The 25,414-nt window shown below is 43.9% G+C and overlaps 1 protein-coding gene across 1 annotated transcript in view; it reads left to right on the forward strand.

The window, feature by feature from the left end:
* SESTD1 (SEC14 and spectrin domain containing 1) overlaps window positions 1–25,414 on the forward strand; it is a 1,957,182-nt gene that overhangs the window by 902,721 nt on the left and 1,029,047 nt on the right. The gene's annotated exons all lie outside the window — the stretch shown is intronic.

Genomic DNA, 25,414 nt, shown 5'->3' on the forward strand with positions numbered 1-25,414 from the left:
AGACCACCCAGTAGGGTTTCACCGTCTCTTCCAATACTTCACTGGAGCATCCCACAAAGGCAGTCCTTAGGAAGAGGAAGTGCAAAAGGAGGCAACTGGACTCACCTCAGGAGTCAAATCACTGAGGATACTGATTTCGATGAAGGGGAGGGGTCCCCACGATCACTTCCTGAAGGTGTCTCACTTGGAGACATTCTTGAGATCCTGAAACAGAGAGGCGGCTGGTCCTCTGATAGTCCTTCCCCAGAGGAGTCTGTATTCCTGGAGGCCTTTGGAGCTGGCCCATCTTCTTCCTGGGTTACTCTGCCCGCCGATGTGCTCATTGACTTGATCTGTAGGCAGGCATGGAAGGAACCTGACTCAGAAGAGGCAAACCCAAAGAGACCAGATCAGATTCTGGCTCCACCAGCAGATAAGGAATTCTGGAGTAAGGGGGTGCCCATAGATGCCATGGTCATGGTGGCGGCCACCAAAAAGGACCTTCCTGAGTTGAGTTCCTCTGCCCATCATCCTAACAGAGAGTCTAGGGCATTGGGTATATTTGGGAAGCATATGTTTGCTTCAGTGACCTTTGCACTTGGATTGCTGAACTATTTGGAACATTTTACGAGACTACAAAGGGACTTTATCAAGGAACTTTCAAAATACCTTGCTGGAACCACTACTGCTGAGGTTCGGTCATCTGTGGCTTCACAGTTGACTACCCTTTAATCAATTTCAAATTCATCCATGAGACTTATCTCGCATGAAATTGAAGGTGCTTCAAGGGCAGTGGGTTCAGGCATTTCCATCAGGACGCATGCTTGGATGCACTTGTGATTTTGTGGAGCCCCCCCAGGTCAGTGGTTTGGTACATCAACAAACAAGGAGGAAATGGATCTTACACCTTGTGTCGAGAAGCCCTCAGAGTGTGGCAGTGGGTGATCTCATCCAAACGCTTTCTCACAGCAGCACACATTCTAAAGAAGTCCAGTGTGATAGCAGACAAATTGAGGAGGTCCATTTTTCAACCTCACGAGTGGTCTCCCAACATGAAAGAGGCAGAAATAATTTTCCATCAATGGGGCCAGTTTTGCGGTGATCTTTTTGCTTCTTCCCTAAACAAGAAATGCAACAGCTACTTTGCCCTAACCCCCCCGCTGGGAGAATCACCAAGGGATGCTCTTCTCTACGATTGACCCCCTGGTATACTTTATGATTACCTGTCAATTCCCCTAATCCTGAAATTCCTGCAGATAGCTGCCAGGTTGAAGAGCAAAGTCATCCTTGTTGCACCTTACTGGCCTCGACAGATTTGGTTTCCCTTCCTATGGCCTCATCTGCCTTATCAGTCTTAGATTCTGGATCCGATTCCAGGCCTCCTGTCTTGCCCAACAGGTATGATTCATCCAGATATCTCTAACCTCAAGCTGACAGCATGGTTTCTCCAATTCCGTTAATAGCCATACAACTGATGCTCTCTTCCCTTATCTGTCATATTCTTTTATCTTCCCATAAGCCTTTTAGAAGAAAACTTTACACAAGTAACTAAAAAGGTTTGTTTACTGGGCACAGCAAAAACACATTGATCCCTTCTCAGCTCCTGTATATAGTATACTTGAATTTTTGGCATCAGTTTTTAATAATAGAGCTAGCTCCTCCGCAATCAAGGTTCACTTAGCAGCAATTTATAATTTTCATATTGGATTTGAGAATTTTTTTATGGCCTCTTCTAAACTTTGTAAGCCATTTTTTGAGAGGTACTGTCATGCTAAGACCCCTGTACAAAGATCCTACTCCTCCATGGGATTTGGACTTGGTACTGCAGGCATTAATTCATTCTCTCTTTGAACCAGCAAATAACTGTGATCTTAAGTTCCTGACCTGGAAAACTGTTTTTTCTAATGGCCATTACCTCTGCTAGAAGAGTTTCAGAACTTCAGGCATCATCTTTTAAGCCTTCCTACTTGATCTTTCATAAGGATAAAGTTACTTTATGTACCAATGCTTCTTCCTTCCTAAGGTGGTGTCAGATTCCAATATTAACCAGTCCATTAATTTGCCAGTCTTTTTTCCTAAATTTATAAACAAAGGTGACTATATGCTGCATTTATTGAATGCTCAGACAATTACGTTTTTGCTTACATGGAATAAAAGAAATTAGAAAAACAAATCAGTTATTTGTATCTTTTACAGACAAAAAATTGGGAAAACCAGTTTAAAGGTAACCTTGGCCAAATGGTTGGCTGATTGCATTTCCTTCATCTACAACACGTTTGGTCTAACCCTACCAAAACCTTTAAGAGCCCATTCAACTAGGTCCATGGGAACTTCTTCATTATTTCTGTCTAGGGCTTCCATGGACGATATATGTACGGCTGCAACCTGAGCCAATCCTCTTATTACTCATTGTAAATGGGATCTGGTCTCGAGGAGAAGAGCAGCCTTTGGCTCAACTCTGCTAAGGAATGTCCTTCCTCAGGGTCCAGCTGAAGTTTAGGTAGCTGGGGACTCTGTCCCACCAGTTGAGGATGGAATAAAAATTGACATCAGATAAAGAAGTTATGTACTTACTATAACATTCCATCTATGTTGTCTGTGTTCATTCTTCCTCACCTTCCTGCCCACCAGCCCCCATCATTTTTCATTATGGACTTCTTGGAGAACTAAAGATTATATGGACACCACTGTGTTCCATGTTGAGATCCAGATAATGGCTTTTTCTGTCGAGAAAATTATATTAATATTTCTTCCTTTATATCAACCAACAAACAAGATCTGAGGTATGTTAGACATTGGTGCATTATGGGTAGGGAGGAGCTCAAGAGCTTTTTGGTGTCCACAAGATAGTAACGGCCGAGGATCGGATCTGAACCAAACAGTTGAGCAAGAATGAAACTAGACAACAGAAATGGAATGTTATGCTAAGTATATAACTTTTTTTTTAGTTCTGGACAGTGCCAAAAGGACTTTGCCCATGGTGAATTTGGGAAGTGGGTAGGGACTTTGGGGAAGGTAGGTTAAAGTTGGAAGAGAATTTCTGTGCAAGAGTATTAGCAATGTTCTTTGGGGTGAAAGAAGGAAGCACCATTAGAAGCAAGGTACATAATTTCTGATTACCTATAAGCTTTCTAATGTAGCTGAAGAAGGCTATTACTAGAGGGACACTGTTCTCTTCAAGGGGCATAGACCCCATTTTTTCCTATCTTGCTAGCATTTTTGATTTGTGTTTAAGCTTTTCATCTCTTGAAGTCCACTTAGCTGCCATTTCATTGTGTTCAAGATGATTCATAGACACTTTCATTGAACCCTACTAAGACCATCTTCTTGGTGAGAACCTTCCTATTAGGACCTTGGCTACATGAGAAATTTCCTCTGTGAACTCTTTTTTGGTTAAGCTAACTTGCGCGTCATTCAGACTGGTCACTTCAGTAGAGCTTAAGTTTGTTTCTTGTAAGACCGCCTGTTTCTTGGAATGTAAGTGACATTCTATCTGCCTTGCCCTGAACAGATTGCAACCATAAGTTTGTAGCTGACTTTGCATTTCATAATGGTAAACTTAAGAGACTTAGTTTTGCACAACTTTTGTATTGACTAAGTGGAGATCTTTCAATAGAGAGCCATGAGATTTGTTTTCTTAGAGTTTGTTGATGTGTGTTCTACTGTATGGATTTAATTTTAAACTAACTGTTACTCTTGCAGTGGCTAGGTACTAATGCCTCAACACTTCCATCCAAAAGGGAGTAAAATTCTGAGAAGTAGACAACAGCTTCAGGTGGAAGATTTGCTCAGGATCTGTACCACTAATGATTATCAGTAAGACTGATAAATAGTAAGTAATTGATATTGGAGTAATCATTGAATGCAGACAAGCTACTTGGGACTGCAAAATACTTTCAGGAAGATCATAATATTTTATGAGGGAGTGGATAACAAATGGGATGGTGCAATTGTAAATGTTTGGGAAGGTAAGCTCAAGAAGACTGATGCTTCTGGTGGCCAGGACAACTGTAGGCAAGTATTTTGGAATTACAAAGTCTGAGTGTTACTAGGACTTCAACCAGTTCCAGATTTGCGTCATTTAATCTGACAAGAGGCTGAGGGGTTATGAAAAAGTATGAATACCCACCCCCCTGATACCATTGGATCTGAATGCATGATGCACACTGTACCCTGGAGCAAAGAGAGTGCTGCCACTGAAACCGGGTTTCTGTAATTACATAAATGCCGATGTATTTGTTGGGAGAGGTTAAGGAAAGCCCCAAGTTCAGACATATGTTCTTCCATATCACTGTTGCAGTGTTCATAAACTAAGGGGGATCTCCTGCCTAGGATAGCTCAATGTTCAGCCAGTATACCAAACCATTTAGTACATATGGGTGCCGTATGTCACACGTGCATTCCCTGCACACAAGGCATAGAGCATGTAAATGATGTAGAGATGCACACACACAGAATTTCTTTGCTGCCAGACCGAATGCCATCAGTGAACATCGGTCTGAATGCCTTTCTTCTGTGTTGTTTATCAAGCCGTATTTCAGATAAGTTCCCCACTGGGGTTTCACGTTATCGTTCTTTTTTATTTAGCGCTGTTGGGTTCATGTCATCCAGAAAGGGAAGATGTCAATGTGGGTGGCAGATTCCCCCTAAAAGCTGTCCCAACCAGTGTCTTTTCTGCTTGAGTGCTTCCTATGACCATACACAGTATTCTCACTGCCAGGCGTTTGTCCCTAAGACCCTCTGTAGTCATCTCTCCTTTTCATCTGTTCACCTTGAAGCCAGCTTATTAAGCTGTTGGCTGAAAGTGCTGTGGTGGATTCTTCCCATCCTGAGGATTAGCCATCAACCAAGAAAAAGGCCAAATAATGTAGGCTTTGATAAGGCTGCTGTCCAGCCTCCCCCGAATACCTCCCTGTCAAGGCTAGTGAAAGCCCAGATCATCATTCAGTGGTTGCCTGGGATTCCTCTGCTGTGATGCCATCAGAGGCCGTCATGGATCTGACTTTCTCATAAATCCTCAGAGGCTTTACAGATGTCTGCTTCAGTTGTTGAGGGTGAGCCTCTGCTGATTACATTTGAGGGACCAAGGGAGATTCTGCAGATCTTGGGGATTTATTGAGTGTTGCCAAGGGTCTGACCTTCCAAGGGCATTTCATATGGACATCCCTCAGAAAAAGAAACACAAAACCAAACATATTTCTCCTCCATTTAAGGATCCTCTGTGTGAATGGCAGGATTTTACTCAGCGGTTGTATAATGCTTTAATAGCTTTAAAACCTCCTCAAGGGGGTGTCTGTGCCAGCCTCTCCCTGGTTCTTCACGCCAGTTAAAACACCCAGAGAATTAGAATCCTCATATGAGGATCTGGATTCTGGGGAAGAGTCCCTGGCTTACTCTTCTGAAATCCCTTCCTCCTTGGACTGTGGTTCAGAGGAAGAGGATTCTATTAGTCCAGATTCCCCTTTGGAGGAACTCTCCTTTGGGGATACTGTTGCCCGTGTGATGTAATTTAAGTGGGATTGCTCTCAAGTCTCTGATATTCAGAAAAGGTGTTATGAGCTCCTCCTGATGGAGTTTCCTAAGACTTCTGCTATTCTCCCAGTTCTGGCTGCCCTCCTGGATACCTTTTCAGCTGCTTCTGTGGCCTCTGATTCTCAGCCCCCTGCTCCAAAGAAACCTGATAGATTTTACAAGGTGCCTGATGAATGTAAATCTCTTTATAAATGCCCTTCTGCCGATCCTTCTGTAGTGTCTGTCTCTTCTGACATGACCTCCAAGTTGCTGTCCTCTACCAAGTTGCTTCCTTCAGATAAAGATGGTAGAGCCATGGAGAGGCTGAGAAAGAAGGTCTATATTGCTACCACTGTATCTGTTTGGACCATCAACTACCAGACTCCTATGACCAGGTATGTTTTGGCCCTCCTTTTTCAGGTTTCCAGAGTGGTTTCTGACCTTGCTGACTTTGAAGAGAAGGCTTCTGCACTTTCCCTGTTGGACTCTATGCCTCTCAAGTTGCTCGCCACTCTGTCAGATCCAGTTGTCATACAGCTGATGCCTCCTCCAGGGCTACTGCCTTTGATTCATTTATGAGATGTTTCTCTTGGCTTCATCTTCAAGCTTTGTCTGATGACATTGAAGCCAAATTGTTGGATGCCCTTCTGCATAGTAAAAGTCTTTTCGATGCTGCTGCTGAACCTTTCATGTCTCTCTAGGATAAGAGTAAAACCTTGCAGGAGTTGAAACATATTTTTGTTTCTCCTATTTCTAAGTTCCACAGAATTAACTCTCCAAATCAACCTTTGTTTGCAGGCAGTCTCGCCCTCCACACAAAGGAAAAAGGGGTTATAGACATGTGCCTCCTGTTAAGTATATTCAAACCCGTACTTCCCCGCAACCTGCTTTTCAGGATAAGCTGGGTTCCATTTGATAGCTTACTTTTGCTTTCACTTTCCCGCAGCCAGGTTCCCCTTATCTTTCTATCTTTCCATGTATCTTCCAAATACGTTAAAGATTACAGTAGATTCTTTGGTTCTGTCCATTGTCCACCAGAGATATTTTATAGTTCAGAAGTCCCTTCCTCCTATTTTGAGCATCCCTCAACCTCCTCTGGAACAACCTCCTCTTTTTCTAGAGGTGCTCCATTCTCTTTTGGTCTTGGGCACCAATCAAGGTATACCTCCTTCCCAGGTAAGGAGGAGTTTTTATTCCAGAATGTTTTTGGTTCCTGGAAAGGAGGGCATTTGGAGACCAATTCTGGACCTTTCCCAACTCACCACCTTTCTCAAGATTCCTTCCTTTGGAATATTCTCTCTTCAGACTCTCTTCTTCTCTTTGTACCCCAGCCTTCCTGGTCAGTCTGGATCTGAAAGATGCCTACCTTCATATCCCCATCCATCCTCTTTTCAGGAAATGTTTATATTTCTCAGCTGCTTCCTTGCATTTTCAGTTCTTTACTTTGCCCTTTGGCCTATCTACTGCCCCAGGCATCTTAACCAAATGCCTCACTCCTGTCATTGCCCTTTGGCCTATCTACTGCCCCAGGCATCTTAACCAAATGCCTCGCTCCTGTCATTGCATTTTGCGAGATGAGAAGATTACAGATCTTTCCCTATCTGGGTGATCTACTCATTTAAGCTTCTTCCTCCGATGCTGTGCTCAAAGATCTCCAGTTTACTATTTTTCTTTTACAGAGTCTTGGGTTCATCATAAACTTCCAGAAATAAGCCCTGACTCCTCCTTGGAATCATATTTTCCTTGGTTGCAGGTCTCAAATAGTCCCCATGCTGGTATCTCTGCCTGACCCCAAGGTTCTGTTTCTTCCAGTTTCCTCTTCCTCTGGCATCATACAACCAGGAAATTTCTTGAGCTTCTTGGGTTCATGGCTTCCACCTTTCCCATGCAACTTCTGGCCAGTCTCCACATGAAAAAGCTTCAGTGGTACCCCAAGTCAGTGTGGCTCCAACTTTGCCACCCCATGGCCTTCCAAATACCCTTCCTTCCCTGTGTCAAGCTCGAGTTTAGTGGTAGATTCATCAACTTTCTCTTAACCTAGAGCTTTGTTTCCAAGCTCCCACACTGACTTGAGCTCTTTACAGATGCCTCAGACAGGAGATGGTGGCCCTCCTTCAGCTCTCTCAAGGTTCAGGGTCTCTGGACTCTATATCAGAGGTCAGACCACATCAGTATAAAGAAAAATGAGGGACCTGCTTCTAGCTCTTCAGGCTTTTCATTCCCTCTTTCATCCCAGGCCCCTCAAATTTTGACAGATAACACCATGTTGATGTGGTATGTCAACAAGCAAGGGGGTGCAAGGCCCTGTCTTCTTTGCAGACTAGTTCTTCAAATCTGCAATCTAGCTGTCCAGTATCAGGTGACTCTTCAGGCAGTGTACATTTCCTTGGAGCACAGTCTAGTGGCAGACTTTTTGAACAGCTCCAGCACACAAACTCATGAAGAATGGATGCTTCACAGAGATGTGTTCCTGGACATTGACCGTCAGTGGGGTATTGCTCAGGTAGATCTTTTTGCCTCCCCTATGAACAGACAACTTCCTGTATTTTGTTCCAGAGTTCAATGTCCTATGGCTTGGAATGTGGACACCCTGTCATTTCCTTGGAAGGGGAGGTTTCTGTATGCCTTCCCTCCCCTTCCACTGCTACCACAATTCTTGCGCAAGATCAGGCGGAAACCTCCCAAAATCTTCCTAGTGACTCCCTTTTGGCTCAGGCAACATTGGTTCCCCTTTCTTTCTCACTTGGCAAGGGGCAATCACCACAAGTTACTTCAATAGGTGGATCTTCTCACACAAGACAAGAGGTCTCTTATCCATCATCACTTGTCCACTTTTCAACTGATGATGTGGGTGATTGGATTTTGATCCCTTTTAGACACCTCTTTTCTGAGGATGTGCTTCAGGTCCTGCAGGAGGCCAGGAAACCCACTACCAGGAAATCATATTATGTCCAAATGGAAGAGATTTTTCTGTCTGTTGCCTCTTTAGCGAACAGAATCCCCTACCCGGTGGCTGTTCCTGTGGTTTTCTCTTATTTGTGTGATCTGCTCCATGCTGGGTTATTCTTTAGTGAAAGCTCACATGTTAGCAATTCCTGCTTGTCTGCCCTGGGCTCCTCCTCTGGCCTCTGGATTTGAGGTCCATCATTGGAGTATTACTCAGGTAGATTCTATAGACGTCCTTCATGTCAAGCCTCCCAGGAAGCCAATTCCACCTTCATGGGATCTCAGTGTTTTACTTGAAAAAACTGACTTAAGCTCCTTTTGAGCCTACATCTTCATGCAATAAAGGCTCTTTCTAGCAGATTTATTGCCTCCTCTGTTGCTTTTATTTTCGAGGGGCTGGATACCACTTCCATCCTTGAAACTGCTACTTGGTCCTCTGTTCATACTTCCACTAAGCATTACAAGTTGGATGTTATTATTAGGGCCTGAACTGGCTTTGCCAGGGTTATCCTGCATGAGTTTCTGGAGGGCACTTCCAAGCTGTCCTCCTTCCAGTCTTCCTGTTAAGCTTTTGTACTCTCCCTTAGATTATGAATACTGCAACACTAATATGGAAGGACATAGTACAGTTATGCAAAATCTTGCCATAACAGAAGGTGTCCTGTTGCAGTATTCGCTTCCCTCCTCCTGTCCCCTCTGATCTGGCCAGTTCTTTCTTGTTTTCCTGGCTGAGTGTCTCTTCTCCTTTTTCTCCTTCTTCATAGGATCATAGGTTACTTGGCTACTGACCCTAGGGCCTTTACAAGCCTAGCCAAGTTTTACCCTTATTTCCACAGTCAGCATCTATCATCCCTGTCCAAGAGGGACATAGGTAGACCCCTGGGGTGAATTTATGGTTACCCATCCAATTGTGCAGATTGTGTTTGAAGAGGGACAATAAGGTGCTCTGCTTGACGTGAAGCAGGAGTCTGTTCTAAAGGTGTCACAACCTTTGGGAGAAAAATCTGTCCCTCTATCAGGTTCTATTAATGTCGCATACCAGGTTAAAGCCATTAGAGTGAGTCGCCCATGTACCATTTGACTTACGAATATCCAGTAATGCAGGGTCATAGATTACCTTATATGCAAGGCAAAGATCACCTCTGAATAGTCTGCATGAAACCGAATAAAGTTGCAGTGATTTCAGATGATCCTCATAGGAAAGATGCTGAAGACCTTGAATTTTCCTTGTGAGGAACTTTTGTGGTCTCTGCAATTGCTTCAGGTGCTTGGAAAGGTACATGCCAAAAGGGGCATTGTACTCAATTATTGGCATGATGAGGGGAAGAGTACAGAGAGGTTATAACTTTTTTCTTACTTATGAGATGAGCAATATAGAATGCCCTTCTTACCACTGTAGAGACATGGTGATCAACGGTTAGGTTGCTGTCAACTTGTGTAACCTGGTCTGTCAACACGGAGTGTGTACTTAGTGTTTTTACTGATGTGGTAGTTAGCAGGAGCGTCACTCTTACTGAAAGGGACAATATTACAATTTTTTGCATTGAGTTTAAAGCCATGACTTTGACGCCAGTCATTTGCTTGTGTAAGACCTTCTTGTAAGATGCTGTCATCATTTAGAGGTATTATGACCAATCCCAGTTTGCAGTAATCAGCAAACTTTGTCAGCCACAGAACTTTAGGTTTATCTTGCACTTTGGAGAAAAAGATTCCAAACAGTAGAGGTGGCAGGACTGATTCCTGTGGAATGCCACTAGTTACAGGTCTGCTGTTGGAGGTGGATTCCCCTATTTTGACTATATGGGATCTATCAGTGAGCCAGTTAGTGGCCCGTCTAATGATATAAGGGTTGATACCTAGCTGAGTGAGCTTGTCAGTTATGCCTGAGTGAGGGATAGTGTCAAAAGCCTTGGCTAGGTCTAGGTAGGCTGTATGCACCACAGATTTCCCCTCATCAAGGTCCTTGGTGACTGTCTCAAAGAAATCCACCATGTTTTTAACAGGCAAGAACTCCCTTTGACAAATCCAAATTGAGTAGGGTCAAGTGTTTGGAGGTTAACAATGTCTTTGTTGATAAGGTCCATGATGATTCTCTCCTTGGCCTTATAGATGAGGCTAGTCAGGCTAATAGGGCTATAGTTCATGCATGTTTTTCCTTGTGCCTAGGGACGTTCTGTTCCTCCTGGAGCTTTTCCAGTTCTGAGTTTGTGCGTCTGTACATTACTTTTTTGACCTATGCCTTGCACAGGGGATGTACGTGTGATGTGCGGTGCCTATAAGTACTAAAGACTTTGGTATACTAGCTGGGCGTTGGGCTATCCTTGGCATGAGATCCCTCTTAGGTTATGAATACTGCAACAGTGAAGAGAAAGACATCTACTGTTATGGTAAGATTTTACACAACTGTATTTTTCTTGTTTAGTGTTCTAACATTCAGCAGTGCTACTTTGACATTATCCATATCAAAATTTGATGTGTTGGAATATTGTTTGAATGAAATTTGCCTAAGAAAGGCACTATAGGAGAAGTTAGAATTTTAGACTGTGTGCGAAAATCAAGGAATGAGAGGTGAAGGCCATTCCTGGCAGTGTGTTTGGAGGAGGGTGGGTTATCTGTTCTTCATTTTTTTTTTTATATACAGGCACGCACAAACTGGATCACTCTAGAATGACACCCAGTTTACTAGGGAATTATTAATGCCAGTTTTTTATTCTTGAATTTGGGCATTATTGGTGAAGGCAGTATGTTTCTCAGTGCCGTGACCTTGCCTTCTTCAAAGACAAAAGCAGGCAGCTTAACAATGTCTGTCTGCATCTCCCCTGCCCCCCACGTGGAAAATGTAAGACCCCCCCCCAAAACAAATACAAGGTCATAATTATGTAATTAATAAGGTTCTAGGTGACATACCAAATCCTAGTATTAGAGAGGCAGGTAAATGTCACAGTACGCTTTCCAAACCTAATAAGTGATGTGTCTGTGAGTTTTGCAATCGAGTCACACTGTTTGACATTTCTGGGATCTGTTGCAAACTTATGGGGCCTTAAGTGTCCAAGTTTGCAGTACACGTGACTAGGTGTGGTCTATGTGGATTATCGCTTGCACTGTGTCGTCTATAAGCAGTTGAGATGTTTTGACAGGACCAAATTTGTCAGGAAACAATCTCAGCTGATTAGTGCAGGTCTTTGAGTGATAGTCTCACTGGTCACCCTTCCTATGTGGCTTTCCCTGTGCATCCATGTTTGCTATGCTTCAAATAACAGATTTGCACCCTGCACTTATAGCTCATTGTGCCAGGTCTGTGGATTTCTCATCAACCATCTTTAAGAATCCTCAGTGAATGATCTCTGTGGAATTGTTTCGCCTTGAACGCCTTTGCCAAGTACTGTTAAATTATTTGGCTTCTAGATCCAGAGCCTTAATTGACGTAAAGTGGACTATTTTGGCTAAGGAACTCCCATGGCGATGCTATCCCAGCAGTTAGTTAGAATGGCCCCAATCCTATCATATACAAAATTTTTATACTTACTGTAACTATTAGATCTGTAAGTTCAGGGCCTTCCTGCTATGTCCCACCTTGGTGTTGATATTTTAGTTTTTCACCTTTTCTTTAGGACTAGATTGGCTTTCTCAGAGCTGGAAAAGGGAGGTAATGTGATGCATTATGAAGTAGAGGAGAGGGGTTGAAGAACCTGGGGAATAGTTGAGCTTTCCAAATGACTGCAGTATTAGTTATAAGGTTGCTGAGAATGGTCTACTTGTAGATCTATTGTTGTTTAAGTACATAACGTTCAGATGTTCTTCATGTTTCACTGGTTCAGATGTTCTTCATGTTTCACTGTTTCGGTCATCACCTGTGGGATGTTCTTCGTGTTTCACTGTTGCAGTCATCACATTTGGGTTATCTGCTTGCAGTAGCCCTCAGTCGACCTGATTAACAAAGTCTTGGGTCCTGCGTCAGTTGCTGTCTCTTCCATGACATCAGGTAGTCAGGGGTGTAAAACATGCAGCCGATGCAATTACATCAGTCTTTTCTTGCCATGCGGTACCCGAAGCAGTTCGCAAGTGCTGTTCGGCCGACTCCTGAAATTTTCGTTTTCGAGTTTCATAACCGAAGTCTTCAACTAAAAGCTAAGTACCCCATTGGGGAAACTTTTTCTTGCTCTACACCGATGTCAGTAAAAGTTAATAATTGCATTTCTTGTGGGAAGCAAATACCTCATAAATATTTTCATTCATACTGTATTCCTTGCCTAGGCCCTGATCACAACGTACTTTGCTGTCAGTTTTGTGCCTTATTTAAACCACAAACTATCCGTCGTCTGTATATTTTCGCTTCTAAATATTTTGGTACTCGGTTCAATTATCGAGATATGTCTTTGGTAAGCCATCTGACTACTGACATTCTGAAAAGACACAAAGATAAAGACAGAGACAGGCCGCCTAGGTCCAAAGCTGCCGACGACTCTTCTCCTAAGCCAGTCGCCAGTACTCAATGAGGCACTTTCCTAGTCCCTGATACCGCTACTTCAGATTTGCAGGCCTCTACTGAGACCCATTCATAGTCCGGTGTGCCACAAGATGCTTCAACTGTGGAACCTGCGGATGTCTTTACCTTGGATGGGTCCAGAGCCGCTGTGCAGGCACTGGCTTCTGAGGGGGTGTATTCAAGCCTATGAATTTGCATATTAAACCAACGCCATCTTCTTCTTCAAGGCCTAAAACTCGAACCATGCCTAGAAAACCGATGTCCAGACCGCATGGTCAGGCCTCTATGCCTAAAAAACAAATGATAAGAATGGCTGAAGACCTTATTACTTTAATCAGGGGAAGACAACGACCTAGAACTGAGTTTGCTTATGATACTTCTGACCAGAATTCTGAAATTTCTGTTTCCTCTGATGACCAGGATTTACCCTCATCTACCTATGAGGATTCTGATGCTGAGGACTCTATTCCCTCTGCTCGCCTCCCCGGAGGGTTTCTCTTTCGGTGAAACCTTGCAAACTCTTAGGGAACATTTTCATTGGGAAAGTCAGGAGTTCTCTGATTTTAAAAAGAGGCTTAGGAATTTCTTACTCCTGCCCCAGCACAGGTCTTTAGCTATCCCTCCTGTACTAGACATTGTTGATGATGCCTTTTCGGAATCTAGCTTGCCCCCTGACTCTTTACCTCCTGCTCCCAGAAAACCTGATAAGATATTACAGGGTTCCTGACTCTCACAAGTTCCTTTTCAAAAATCCTACTGTGGATCCTGAGACCATTTCACAGGGACCCAAGGGCATTAAAGTTACTACTGCCAAAAATCTTACCCCCTCTGATAGAGACTCCAGGGCACTGAAAAGATGGGTTAAGAAGGTGTACACTTCTGCAACATTGGCCATTAGGGCCTTAAACTGCCAGTTTCATACGTTAAAGTATCAGCAGCATATTATTGGATTGCTTAAACAGAAAATTATGTTGATTCCTGATTGTGCTGAAAATAAGGAGTTACAGGATTTGATGCATTCTGCTGAACAAGTTGGAAAACATACTTTGCAATGTGGTTTTGATTCATTAGAGGCATCTTGCAGGGCTGCTGTCACTGGATCTGTACTTAGAAGGCATGCTTGGCTTAAGGAGCAATCCTTGACAGGTCATGTTAAAGCTACATTACTGGATGCTCCCTTAAATCAGGACCGCCTGTTTGGTAATAATGCAGAAGAAGTTCTTAAAAAGATGGAGGAAAAAGCTAAATCTATGCAAACTGTTAAAGATTTCTTACAAGTATAACCGCCAAGATTTAGTAGGCATTGGCCTTTAAGAATTGGTACTTTCCTGCCTCCTCCAGGCCTTCTCAGTCCAAATCCAGATCCAGCAAAACACCCAGGCTTCAGTCCCAGGGTATGCACAGAACTAAGCAGTGGGGGGGCCCCACTTCCAAATCTGGGAGTAGTAAAACTCCCCCTATGGTAAGCTGTCTCAGTGACTTAACTTTAAAACTTCCAAGCACTTCTCAACTGACTGCCCCTTTGGGGGGAAGATAGCTTTACATGCAAAACACTGGGAACTCATTACCCAGGACAAATGGGTTTTAAATATAGTGTCCCAAGGATACAGATTTCACTTCCACACGTTACCAACCCCAAACGGTTGTCTAGATCTACCCCCAAATCAGTGGGCAGAGGCTCAAAAGCAAGTACTGTCGCTCTTAAGCATAAAGGCAATTCAGACTGTTCCAGAAGAGGAAAAGGATGTTCTTCATCTCACATTGCTGCAGTCCTTACACTTGGGTAGTCCGCTGTCCTCGGTCGGCCCGAATATCAAAGTATAAGGCTGACGTCGGTCATGGCGCATTAGACTGACATCAGGACGTCAGGGTACAAATGCGCATGACCGACGTCATATCCTCAGTCTTTTTTGCCGCATGGTCCGATGCAGAAGCAGCGTTGCAAGTGCCGTTCGGCGTTCTGAAATTTTTCGATTTCGGAGTTTCAGACAGAGTCAAAGTTGGCTAAGTACCCCGTTGGGGAATATTTTAGTTTTTTCTTGCCTCAGTTATTTACCTGATGTCAGAAAAAGTGAATAATTGTATTTCTTGTGGGAAACAGATACCGCATAGAGATTATCATTCTTTGTGTATTCCTTGTTTAGGGCCTGAGCACGATGTTGTTGGGTGTCGCTTTTGTGCTAGGTTCAATAAGCGCACCATTAAGAGAAGGTTAGATTGTGCCAGGTTGGTCTTGGAAGCGGTGTAATTATAATATGCCGCCGGATGCTCCGGCGCCGCTACTTCAAGAAGCGCAAAGACAAAGCAGCTAAACACAGACAGGATGAGTCGTCCGTTCGGACGCTGGTTCTTTAGAGGTGTCGGTGGAACCGGGGTTCGCCGGAGGCACCACTTGAGTCCCAGGGGAGACTTTGTTATTGCAGGATGTGGCCTCTCAGGAGGCAGGTCAGGCTGAGGGGCTTCTCAGGTTACTGTACTCCCTTCCCTTCCTAAAGTGGTTAGGCCTTCTCCTTCTGCTTCCAAGGCTTCTTCCAGAGGCAGGCCAGGTTTAGCTTCAGTTGGTGTCAGTCCTAGTTCTTCAGGGTCTGTGCCCAAGAAGCACATGCTTAAAATGGCAGAAGATTTGATTACTTTGATTAGAGGTTCTTTGCCCCTCCTGATAAGAGGCCTAGGGTGGAGCCAGAGTTGGAAAGTTTTGAGCAGGCCTCAGATGATTCAGAGTCTTCGCTGAAGACTTGCAGGAGTATTCTCCTTATTCTGATTCTGATGCAGATGATTCCACTCCTTCTGCTTCTCCTCCAGAGGATTTTTCTTTTCAGAGACACTTCATTCCATGAGGGAGCATTTTAAGTGGGAAGGTCAGGATTTCTCTGATTCCAGGAAGAGGCTTAGGGAATTTTTGTTTTACCTCAGCATAGACCTTTGGCTATACCTCCTGTTTTGGATGTGGTTCAAGATGTGTTCTCAGAGGCTTCTCTTAATCCTGATTCTCTGCCTCCTGCTCCTGTTAAACCGGATAGGTATTATAAGGTGCCTGATGCTCATAAGTATCTCTATAAAAGTCCTAGGGCAGATCCAGAAACTGTTAGCCAGGGACCTAAAGGTGTCAGGGCTTCTGTTGTAAAAAATCCAGTTCCTCTAGATAAAGAGGCCAGAGCTTTGGATAGATGGGGAAAGAAAGTTTATACTTCTTCCACTTTAGCAATGAGGGCTTTGAATTGCCAGTTTCATATGTTGAAGTATCAAAACTTTCTACTTTCTCAATTAAAATCTAAGGTGGATGCTCTGGCAGAAGGTATAGAGTGTAAAGAGTTACAGGATTTAGTACATGTTTCTGAACAGGTGGGTAAGCATTCTTTGCAATGTGGTTTTGATGCTTTACAGGCCTCTTCCAGGGTGGTTGCCACTGGTTCAGTTCTTCGCAGGCACGCCTGGCTTAAGGATCAGAATTTATCTGAACATGTTAAGTCCAGGATTTTAGATGCTCCTTTACAATCTGAAGTGTTGTTTGGTTCTCCTGTTGAGTCTGTCTTGAAGAAAATGGAAGACAAGGCTAAGTCTATGCAGACTGTTAAAGATTTTTGCAGGTGCAGCCTCCAAAGTTTAGTAGAAATTGGCCTACTAAGGGGTGGACGTATCCTTCTTATGATTCTCAGTCTAGGGGTAGATCTAGGCGTGGTAGGGGCAGAGCTCAGAGTACCTTCAGGCCTAGAACATGGAGTTCACCTGCACAATCTTCGGGTGAGGGCAGGGGCCAGTCCTTTCGTAAACAGACCCAATGACCTGCATTTTCAGCTGCCAGATTCTTCTTGCATGGCAGCACCTTTGGGAGGAAGACTGGCACTCTTCAAACAAAATTGGAATTTAATCACGCAGGAAAAATGGGTACTGGACATTATTCACCAAGGTTACAAGTTTTATTTCCATACCTTGCCTGCCTTCAAAGGCATGCCAGACGTTCCTCCTCAGCAAAGAATAGAGGCTCACAAACAAATTTCTTTACTTCAAATAGGAGCTGTACAGCCGGTTCCTCTGGCAGAAATGGGGGTAGGATTTTATTTTCGGCTGTTTCTAGTTCCAAAGAAAGGGAACACGTGGAGACCAATTTTGGATTTATCTACCCTCAACACATATCTGGACATTCCCAAGTTCAAAATGTTGACGTTACAACAGCTTTTACCTCTGCTGGGCAAACTTCACTGGTTTGTAACTTTGTATCTCAAAGAGGCTTATCTTCATGTTCCTATCAGGCCCAGTTGCAGAAAGTATCTGCGTTTTGGCTGGGACTTTTCATTATCAGTTCTCTGCATTGCCCTTTGGCTTATCTACTGCGCCCAGAGTGTTCACAAAGGTTCTGGCTCCAGTGATAGCCTTCTTCAGGCTAAGAGGAATTCAAATTTATCCTTATTTGGACGATTGCCTGATTCTGGCTCAAGGAAGGGACGAACTTCTTCATCATCTACAATATGTGATGGCAGTGCTAAGATGCCTGGGGTATTCTGTGAACGAAACAAAGTCCAGTCTAGTACCCTCTCAGGACATGTGCTTTCTGGGTGTGAGACTGAATACAGCATCCCAGATGGCCTTTTAGACCCCGGACAAACAAAAGAATCTTTCCCTTTACTTTCATCAATTGTCTCTTCAGTCCAGGCTGACTGCAAGGACAGTCCTTCAAGCCTTAGGGTTCATGGCATCTTGTATTCTGGTGCTTCCCAATGCCAAACTGCATATGAGGAAGCTTCAATGGTATCTCAAAAATGTATGGACACAACACTGCCAAGATCTGGACACTGTCATTCAAATAATACCTTGCATTCAAAAGGAATTTTTGTGGTGGGCTCAGGAATGTCACCTAAACAAGGGACTCTCTGTGACCCGGCCAGAGGCGAGTCAGATTCTAACGACAGATGCCTCAGACAAAGCTTGGGGAGCACATCTCAATGGAAAATGGATACAAGACACGTGGCCTGCCAGACTTCAACATTTGCATATCAACCTGAAGGAGATGTTAGCAGTCCAATTTGCATTGATGGCTTTCAAGGATTTACTTATCCCTGGACAGGTGTTGATTCTAACAGACAACACTACTGTCATGTGGTACATCAACAAGCAAGGGGGAACACATTCTTACCCTCTTTGCAGGCAAGCAATGATTTTGTGGGAGACTGCTCTCAGTTTACAGCTAAATCTTCAAGCAAGGTTTCTGCCAGGAGCACAGAACTCCTTAGCAGATGTGTTGAGCAGACAGATAGTGGATCCCCACGAGTGGAAATTGGATCCTCATGTATTTCTGTAATTGACAGTGTTATGGGGAACTCCAGACATAGATCTGTTCGCTTCTCCACTAAAATACCAGGAGCCAAAGTTAAGCACAAAAAGGTTTCAAGCCACAGCTTGGAAAGTGGATGCTCTTTCTTTCAGTTGGAGCAATCTTCATGTCTATGCCTTTCCACCTCTGCCTCTCCTCCCAAAGGTACTCCTGAAGGTCAGACAGGACAAGCCATCCATGATTTTAATAGCTCCAGATTGGCCTCGACAACACTGGTACCCACTGCTGAGAAGTTTGGTACGGGAGCCTCCATGGCCTTTGCCTTCGATTCCTCACCTTTTGACTCAGGAGGGCAATCACTTATTCAATGTCAAAATTCAGTCTCTGCATCTAACAGCCTGGCATATTCTGTTCTAGACCCTGGAGGGTCTCAACTTCCACAACAAGTTTTGAATGTTATTTTGGAGGCCAGGAGGCCTAGTACAAGGAAAGTGTACGCTGATAAATAGAGGAGGTTTTTTATTTGGAGCAAAGCAAAGGACTTTGATGTTTCCAAACCTGATTTAAGTGTTTCTCTTCAGTACCTTACTGAGTTATTGGACAAGGGTTTGTCTTTTTCCTCTATAAAGGTTCATGCTGCAGCCATTTCTGCTCACTATGACTGTGACCCTCCATTATTCTCTCATCCTTTGTTTAAGCAATTTCTTAGAGGGGCAAAGAACATAAGACCCCCACGTAGAGCTCCTACTCCTGCTTGGGATCTCAATTTTGTGTTGGAGAAACTCACTCTACAACCTTTTGAGCCTGCAGCTTCTGCCGAATTGAAGTATTTATCATGGAAGACTACTTTTTTGTTGGCCATTACCTCTGCGAGAAGGGTTTCTGAGTTACAGGCCCTTATGGCAGATGTTCTTCATTCCACATTGCTGCAGTCCTAACTATTGGGTAGTCCGCTGTCCAGTCGGCCCGAATACCAAAGTATATGGCTGACGTCGGTCAGGGCGCATTAGACTGACGTCAGTACGTCAGGGTACTAATGCTCATGACCGACGTCATATCCTCAGTCTTTTTTGCCGCATGGTCCGATGCAGAAGCAATTTTGCGAGTGCAGGTTGGCGTTCTGAAAGTTTCTGAAGTCAGAGTTTCAGACCGAATCAAAGTTATTAAATACCCGTTGGGGATTATTTTGTTTTTTCTTGCCTCAGTATTTAACCGGATGTCAGAAAAAGTGAATAACTGTATTTCTTGTGGGAAACAGATACCTCATAGGGATTATCATACTTTGTGTATACCTTGTTTAGGGCCTGAGCACGACGTTGTTGGATGCCGCTCTTGTGCTAGATTTAACAAACGCACTATTAAGAGAAGGTTAGACTGTGCCAGGTTAGTGTTTGGGAAGCGTTGTAATTATAAAATGCCGTCGGATGCTCCGGCCGCTTCGCCAAAAGCGCGCAAGAACAAAGCAGCAAAGCCTAGAGGGGAAGAACTGACAGTCCCAGACGTCGGTTCTTTGGAAGGCTCAGTGGAGCCGGAGGTTCTGCCAGGTGTTTCTTTGGAGTCTCAGGGAGAGACTTTACTGTTACAGGATATATCCTCTCAGGAAGTAGGCCAGGCTGAGGGGCTTCTCAGGTGGCTGTTCTTCCCTCTCTTCCTAAGGTGGTTAGAGCCTCCCTTCTGTTTCCAAGACTTCTTTGAGAGGCAGGCCAAGTGTAGCTTCAGTGGGGTTTCTCCTAGTGCTTCAGGGTCTTTGCCTAAGAAACATATGCTTAAAATGGCAGAGGATTTGATTACTATGATAAGAGGTTCTATGCCCTCCTGATAAGAGGCCTAGGGTGGAACCTGAGTTTGAGAGTTTTGAGCAATGTTCGAGGCTTCTGAGTCTTCGGCTGAAGACTTGCAGGAGTATCCTCCTTATTCTGATTCTGATGTGGATGATTCTACTCCTTCGGCTTCCCTCCTGAGGATTTTTCATTTTCAGAGACTCTACATTCCATGAGGGAGCATTTTAAATGGGAAGGTCAAGATTTCTCTGATTCCAGGAAAAGGCTTAGGGAATTCTTGTTTTACCCCAGCATAGGCCTTTAGCTATACCTCCTGTTCTGAATGTGGTGGAAGATGTTTTTGCAGAGGCTTCCTGAATCCTGATTCTTTGCCTCCTGCCCCAGTTAAACCGGATAGGTATTATAGGGTGCCTGAAGCGCATAAGTATCTTTTTAAGAGTCCTAGGGCAGACCCGGAAACTGTCTCTCAGGGGCCTAAAGGTGTGAAGGCCTCAGTTGTTAAAAATCCTGTCCCTCCTGATAAAGAGGCAAGGGCTTTGGATAGATGGGGAAAGAAAGTGTATACTTCTTCCACTTTAGCCATGAGGGCGTTGAATTGTCAGTTTCACATGTTAAAATATCAGAATTATCTCCTTTCACAACTGAAATCTAAGGTGGATGCTCTGGCGGAAGGTATTGAGTGTAAAGAGTTGCAGGATTTAGTTCATGTGTCTGAACAGGTGGGCAAACATTCCTTGCAGTGTGGTTTTGATGCTGTGCAGGCCTCCTCGAGGGTGGCTGCCACTGGTTCTGTTCTTCGTAGGCACGCCTGGTTGAGAGATCAGAATTTAGCTGAGCATGTTAAAACGAGGATTTTGGATGCTCCTTTACAGTCTGATGTGTTGTTTGGTTCACCAGTGGAAGCAGTCTTAAAGAAAATGGAGGACAAAGCTAAGTCTATGCAAACTGTTAAGGATTTTTTGCAGGTGCAGCCTCCAAGTTTAGTAGAAATTGGCCTTCTAAGGGATGGACTTATCCTGCTTATGATTCCCAGTCTAGGGGTAGGTCTAGACGTGGTAGGGGCAGAGCTCAGGGTTCCTTTAGGCCTAGGACAGGGAGTTCCCCTGCTCAGACTTCTAGTGAGGGCAGGGGTCAGTCCTTTCGTAAGCAGACCCAATGACCTGCCTTTCCAGCTGCCAGTTCATTCTCGCCTGGCAGCACCTTTGGGAGGAAGGCTCTCTCTTTTCAAAGAAAATTGGGATTTAATTACCCAAGACAGATGGGTTCTGGATATCATTCACCACGGTTACAGGTTTTATTTCCATACCTTGCCTCCTTTCAAAGGCATGCCAGACATTCCTCCTCTACAAAGAACAGAGGCTCACAAGCAAATTTCTCTGTTGCTCCAAATAGGGGCCATTCAGCCAGTTCCTGTACCAGAAAGAGGCCTAGGATTTTATTCTCGCCTGTTCCTAGTACCGAAGAAGGGGAACACGTGGAGACCAATTTTGGATTTATCTATCCTCAACACTTATCTGGACATTCCCAAGTTCAAAATGTTGACGTTACAACAGCTTTTACCTCTGCTGGGCAAAGATCACTGGATGGTAACTTTAGATCTCAAGGAAGCTTACCTTCATGTGCCTATAAGACTAACTTGCAGGAAGTATCTGCGTTTCGAGCTGGAAATTCTCATTATCAGTTCTCTGCATTGCCCTTTGGCTTATCTACTGCCCAGAGTATTCACAAAGGTTCTGGCTCCAGTGATAGCTTACTTCAGGCTAAAAGGAATCCAAATCTATCCTTACTTGGACGATTGCCTGATTCTGGCTCAAGAAAAGGAAGATCTTCTACAGCATTTGGAATATGTCATAGCAGTGCTAAGATGCCTAGGGTATTCTGTGAACGAAATAAAGTCCAGTCTAGTACCCTCTCAAGACATGTGCTTTCTGGGTGTGAGACTGAATACAGCAGCCCAGATGGCCTTTTTAACCCCGGACAAACAAAAGAATCTTTCCAATTACTTCCATCACCTATCTCTTCAGTCCGGGCTGACTGCAAGGACAGTCCTTCAAGCCTTAGGGTTCATGGCATCTTGTATTCTGGTGCTTCCCAATGCCAAACTGCATATGAGGAAGCTGCAATGGTATCTCAAAATGTATGGACACAGCACTGCCAGGATTTGGACACTGTCATTCAAATAATACCTTGCATTCAAAAGGAATTTTTGTGGTGGGCTCAGGAATGTCACCTAAACAAGGGACTCTCTGTGACCCGGCCAGAGGCGAGTCAGATTCTAACGACAGATGCCTCAGACATTGCTTGGGGAGCTCATCTAAATGGAAAGTGGATACAAGACAAGTGGCCTGCCAGACTACAGCATCTACATATCAACATGAAAGAGATGTTAGCAGTCCAGTTTGCATTAATGGCTTTCAAGGAATTACTTCTTCCAGGGCAGGTGTTGATTCTAACAGACAACACAACTGTCATGTGGTACATCAACAAACAAGGGGGAACACATTCTTACCCATTGTGCAGGCAAGCAATGATTTTATGGGAGACTGCGCTCAGCTTGCAACTAACTCTTCAGGCAAGGTTTCTGCCGGGAGCACAGAACTCCTTAGCAGATGTGTTAAGCAGACAAATCATGGATCCCCACAGTGGAAACTGGATCTTCATGTATTTCAAAAATTGACAGTGTCATGGGGAACTCCAGACATAGATCTGTTCGCTTCTCCAATAAACCACCAGCTGCCAAAGTTTTGCACAGAGGTTTCATCACACAGCTTGGAAAGTGGATGCTCTTTCTTTCAGTTGGAAAAATCTTCATGTGTATGCGTTTCCACCTCTGCCTCTTCTTCCAAAGGTGCTTCTAAAGGTCAGACAAGACAAGCCAAGGATGATTTTAATAGCTCCAGATTGGCCTCGGCAGCACTGGTATCCATTACTGAGGAGTCTGGTAAGGAAGCCTCCATGGCCTTTACCTTTGATTCCACACCTGTTGTCTCAGAGGGACGGTCATCTGCTCAATGTCAAGCTTCACTCTCTTCATCTGACAGCCTGGCATATTCTGTTTTGAAAGACAGCAGGTCTCAACTTCCTCAACAAGTTTTAAATGTGATTATGGAAGCCAGAAGACCTAGTACAAGGAAAGTGTACGCAGAAAAATGGAAGAGATTTTTATTTTGGAGTGCAGCAAACAATTTGGAGATTTCTGAGCCTAATTTGAGTGTGGCTCTTCAATATCTTACTGAGTTATTGGACAAAGGTTTGTCTTTCTCTTCCATTAAGATTCATGCTGCAGCAATTTCAGCTCACTATGATTGTGACCCACCATTGTTTTGTGATCCTTTGTTCAAGCAATTTCTTAGAGGGCAAAGAATATAAGACCCCCACGTAGAGCTCCTACTCCTGCTTGGGATCTCAATTTTGTGTTGGAGAAACTTACTCTACAACCTTTGAGCCTGCGGCTACTGCTGAATTGAAATACTTGTCATGGAAGACTGCTTTTTTGTTGGCCATTACTTCTGCAAGAAGGGTTTCTGAGTTGCAGGCCCTTATGGCAGTGGAGCCTTTTTTGATTTTTCATAAGGATAGGGTATCTTTACGTACTAATCCTTCCTTTATGCCTAAGGTGGTTTCTAGTGTGGCTTTAAACCAAACTATTCATTTGCCTACTTTTTATGCAGAACCCCAAAATAAAGGGGAAAAGATTTTGCACACTTTAGATGTACACAGGCAATTGCGTTATTATTTGAGCAGGACTAAGGATTTTAGGCAGTCTCAGCAGTTGTTGGTTTCCTTTGCTTTGAGTTCACAGGGCAAGCCTGTGTCAAAACAAACTATTTCTAGGTGGATTGGGTGTTGCATTGCATTTTGTTATTCCCATCATGGCAAGGAAATTCCAGCTGGGATTAGGCCTCATTCCACTAGGGCTACTGCCACTTCAACAGCATTTCTAAGGGGGGTGGCAACTAAGGATATTTTGGAGGCAGCTACTTGGAGTTCAGTGCATACTTTCTCTAAGCATTATCACCTTCCTCTCTACTCTAAGTCTAGGGCTGGTTTTGCCACAGCTATTTTGCAAGGCATGTTGTCAGTTCCTGCTTCCTTATGATTTGCCAGCCTCCCTTACCTCTGCTTTGGGATTCTACCCAATAGTTAGGACTGCAGCAATGTGGAATGAAGAACATAGTACAGTTTTGTACCTACCATAAATGTAGATGTTCGAGGATCCACATTGCTGCAGTCCAATTTACCCTCCCTCCTTCCCTCTGTGTTTAGGGGTGGTTGTGTAGGTGAGGTTGTCTTCTGCTAATTTTGTATATATTGTACATATTTTTGGTGCAGGTATGTTTGGAGTTTTGGGTTTTGGCCTTATCTTTTCAGGGTCTTCTGACATCTGGGGCAAGAAAAGACTGAGGATATGACGTCGGTCATGCGCATTAGTACCCTGACGTACTGACGTCAGTCTAATGCGCCCTGACCGACGTCAGCCATATACTTTGGTATTCGGGCCGACTGGACAGCGGACTACCCAATAGTTAGGACTGCAGCAATGTGGATCCTCGAACATCTACATTTATGGTAGGTACAAAACTGTACTTTGAGCCTTTCCTAATTTTTCATAAGGATAGGGTATCTTTGCGTACAAATCCTACCTTTATGCCTAAAGTGGTTTCTAGTGTGGCCTTAAACCAAACTATTCATTTGCCTACTTTTTATGCAAACCCCCAAAATAAAGGGGAAAAGATTTTGCACACCTTGGATATTCATAGGCAGTTGCGTTATTATTTGAGCAGAACTAAAGGGTTCAGGCAGTCTCAGCAGTTGTTTATTTCTTTTGCTTTGGGTTCTCAAGGAAAACCTGTTACAAAACAAACTATTTCAAAGTGGATTGGTTTTTGTATTGCTTTCTGTTATTCCCATCATGGTAAGGAGATTCCGGCTGGAATCAGGCCTCATTCCACTAGGGCTACTGCCACTTCTACAGCCTTTTTAAGGGGGGTGGCTACTAAAGATATTTTGGAAGCAGCTACTTGGAGTTCAGTGCATACTTTCTCTAAACATTACCACCTTCCACTGTATTCTAAATCTAGGGCTGGTTTTGCCACTGCAATTTTACAGGGCATTTTGGCAGCTCCCAATGCTTTATGATTTTGCCATCCTCCCTTTACCTCTGCTTTGGGATTCTACCCATATGTAAGGACTGCAGCAATGTGAGATGAAGAACATAGTACAGTTTTGTACCTACCATAAATGTAGATGTTCGAAGATCCACATTGCTGCAGTCCAATTTACCCTCCCTCCTTCCCCTCTGTAGTTTGGGGTGGTTGTTTGGTTTTGGGTTGTAAATACTGGTTGCACATAGGTGGCTAGATGTTGTTTGTGATTTTTGGTTATGGTCCTTGTTTTTAGGGCCTTCTGACATCTGGGGCAAGAAAAGACTGAGGATATGAC

Source organism: Protopterus annectens, chromosome 6.part0 (assembly GCF_019279795.1).
Source record: "Protopterus annectens isolate FY-2018-M chromosome 6.part0, PAN1.0, whole genome shotgun sequence".
Classification (NCBI taxonomy): domain Eukaryota; kingdom Metazoa; phylum Chordata; order Ceratodontiformes; family Protopteridae; genus Protopterus; species Protopterus annectens.